The 3,533-nt window shown below is 41.3% G+C and overlaps 1 long non-coding RNA gene across 1 annotated transcript; it reads left to right on the top strand.

Annotated features, from left to right (window-relative positions):
- The first annotated feature begins 301 nt into the window (after window positions 1-301).
- LOC109145853 lies at window positions 302-2,881 on the top strand. Its single transcript, XR_002047523.2, has 3 exons — window positions 302-521; window positions 1,683-1,894; window positions 2,698-2,881. It is a non-coding gene; the product is annotated as an uncharacterized LOC109145853 (long non-coding RNA).
- The last annotated feature ends 652 nt before the right edge of the window (window positions 2,882-3,533 follow it).

Consider the following 3,533-nt stretch of genomic DNA (forward strand, 5'->3'; position numbering starts at 1 on the left):
GAAATGGCCCTTAAACTGTGCTCTCAGTGGCTTTCAGAGCAGTGACAGACGGGTTTAATTTATATTTACAGTTGGCTGTAGGCCTCTGGAAAAGGCTGTATTCTTCCTAACAGTGTTCGGAGCAGGAGATGTTCTGTCATTAGCTTTGCTGATATAAAGGCTGATTCCATTAAGGTAAGAAAATTGAATAAGCCATTTTCTGAAATGGTGGCCAACAATTTTCACGAGCAGAGAAATATCTATGTATACATTGCTTGATAGATACATAATTACTTTATTTACTACTTTAAATATTCACCAGGAATCTTCAGCCTTAGAGAGAGAATCAAGCTGGTATAAATGGTCTGCAACTCCAGCCTCAGGGAATGTGGCAGAGGAAGATGAGCAGGAAGAGCTGGAGCCTGAAATACCTGGCGACACCACCCATTGCATCAAATACAGTCCTTTAGTGGGACAGTCAAGGGCTTTGCAATTTTCTTCCCATTTTCCTGGCTATTCTGTTCAGGCTGGAGCCAGACCAGGTGAGCTGGGCAAGGGTTTGGCATCACATCAGTCCTCTAATAACTATCTCTCCCCAGATTTGTTTTTGCACACTGTAGATCTGACAGTACCGACTATAAAATTTGATCTTGTGGGACAAATACATCCTTACTGTGGTTCCTTTGAATGCAGTGAAGATGACCCAGGGTACGTAAACAAGTAGAAAATATGTAAGAAAAACCTCGGTAAATATCTAGCTTGTCCTTACCCGGATGAAAAAGTTTCTGACATTACTATTACAGCTTCCTAATGTTTTACTAGCACTTAAATCATAACTAAGACAAATTTAGGATTTTCTTTTATTTTTATGAGTAGTTTCTTAGTCAAAGGCACCAAGAATCCCAAATCTTAGCAGTAAAAGTTCAATTCCCGAACACTTTAATGGCCAATTAACTGATGACCTTGAGTCTCTAAAGGATTTACAGAGTAATTTAGTAAGCGCATGGTTACACCAAGCACTGAAAATACACTTGCAACCAATTTTCTGTATGTGCAGTGCACTGCTGGGCCACTTCTTTGTGCATGTCTTTGACTCTTATCTGTAATAATATATTCCTGCAGAGAAAACTGGAATTATGCCACAGTACATTATTACTGCTCAGAAAACTCTTTTAATGTTCATGCTGATAAAGTTATTAATGGAGAAGAATTAGATATATCCTTTTGTCTGAACGGCACTTGAAATATCTGTGTTGTGACTACAGTTGACTGAAGCTCAATTACTTTAATAAACGTATTCCAAATTTCACCTTGATTACATTTGCATTTTAATGAACGATTCTCACCTACTTGTCAAATAGGCAGCCCAGCTAAATTTATTAAGTTATTGTATAAACAGGGTACTGTGATGCCCGAATTTAAATGGAGAAATATTTGATGTCATATTCCAGCAATATGTTGTAAATCTACAGTGTAGAAGAGTACATTGGTTATCTCTGTATTTTCATTTTGAGTTTATTTTACTGTTTTTTTGTTTGTTTTTTTTTTTTTTAATGCACCCATGAACCTTTCGGATAATTCATAAATACCCCAGAAATATGGAATTATGAATGGATATTTTTGTTTAAATCAGGTGGTTATTACAGCTCTTTTATATGCTGCATTCCTGTTAAATGTTCTGTTATTTATTTCTTTTGCTGTAGTTGAGAAGGAAGGAGGGAGTAAATTTCTCGCCTTGACAACTGGTGAATTTGGTGCCTGAAATTACAGAACCATAGAACATCCTGAGTTGGGAGGGACCCACAGGGATCACTGTGTCCAGCTCCTGGCCCTGCACAGGACCATCACCAAGAGTCATCCACTGTGCCCGAGAGTGATGAGCGCCTTGTGGCCTTTGGGTGCATTAACTCCTCTGGTAAGAAAAGAGAGTTATTACTTGTCAGTAAAACAAATAAGGCGCAGCTTTCGAGCCTGGAGTGTGTTTGAAAGAATCAATAAGTCTGATGACACCTGATTCAAAAGTCAGCAGCACATTCACTGGCAGGGATGTGTCCTGTGGAGTAGGATAAGATACTCCTTGGACTTGGATCAGCTGCTACATTCTTACTAACATTTTATGCCGAGGCTGTAGAGCACCTGTGTGCCAAATCCCTTTCACTGCCATTACCTTTGCTTTTTCTACTTCTATTTTTTTTTTTTTAACCTCTTCTGTCATCCCACAGGCAGCACAGTGTAGGCGCTTCTTTACTTCCTTCTCCTGCAGTAATACCGTGCCTGCTCCCTCCAGCTCACTGACAGGCTGCACTGGCATCTTCCCTTTTCCGAAAAAGTGCGGCCTTCCAAGAGCATGCGGAATTCAGCAGTGAACAGGCAGCTCCAGGGCAGTGACAGCTGAGCTCACACAGAGAGTCCGGTACTGCTATAAATTAGAATCAGACAGGGAGGTTTTGAACCAAGTACTGAACAAAGCGATGCTGAGCTCAAGATATCCAATGGTTCACCTGTGTCATGTTGAAAGAGATAAAGGAAAGTTCTCCCAGTTCATACTGGGGAATTGTTGTCCTTTGTTATCATATTGCAGAGGGAGATACTAAAGTTGAACTCTTGTATACAGAAGAATGTGAAATCACCTCAAAAAATTAAGTTGGTGGGCAACAGAGAAATCAATTTAATAGTATGTGATCGGAACACTGCCCAAGTTGTGATGATTTTTGGCAGGCATCACCTCAGTTCTGTGAAGCAAAGTGGAGACTACTTCCATATACTTGGTCAGGAATCACTGGAGAGAAAGAGCACACCAGAAGCAGCCCAGCAGGCTCGGGGCACATGACAAAGAACTGAGTTTCAGCCACCCATATATTCCTCTGATGTGGAGGAGTCAAAGGAACAAATAAACATGTAAGTCAGCTCAAAGGGCTTTGGGTGATCTGAGGGCAGTGGTTTCAAGAAGTGACATTTTCCAGTTTCTGTCATTCCTTGCTATTGAGGTAGTTGCCTTGGATGGACTAGAAAGGGATAATGCTTAAAGTCTGGGTAAGTGAGCAGCTGTAAACTTGGCAAGCGTGGGGAAAAAAGGGTTTGAAATGGATTTAGAAAGAGGACATTTAGATGGCAGGAAGAAGGTGAGGGAACTCTGGAGAGGTTTCATAGCTATCTCAGAAATGAAAAGAAAAAACCTGCTGAGCTTGTGACATGCTTTTGTTCCCCCAGTGTGGGACCCCACATCATTAAGAATAAAATAGAATTACACTCAGCAGAAGTAGCTGGGTTTCTTCACGACTCCACACCTATTACTTACAACCTTCTTCAGGTTTTCTCTCCATTCGATCACTGAATTGTCTTCAGTCCTTTGGCTCCCACTGCACCTCTAATGCCCACTGTAACACTGGAGTTGTCTTCCACCTGCCAGCCCTCACTGGGTGATGATTAAATCCTTGCTCAGCAGGACAGAGTGACTCTTCTGAGGTTACAGACCTTTGGAGCTTTAGTGCATCAAAAGCACGTCCACCTCCAGCAGTCTTTCCTCATCACTTTGCTGTGCCTTTTGTACCAGG

The sequence above is a fragment of the Corvus cornix genome, chromosome 15 (assembly GCF_000738735.6).
Source record: "Corvus cornix cornix isolate S_Up_H32 chromosome 15, ASM73873v5, whole genome shotgun sequence".
In the NCBI taxonomy this organism is placed as follows: domain Eukaryota; kingdom Metazoa; phylum Chordata; class Aves; order Passeriformes; family Corvidae; genus Corvus; species Corvus cornix.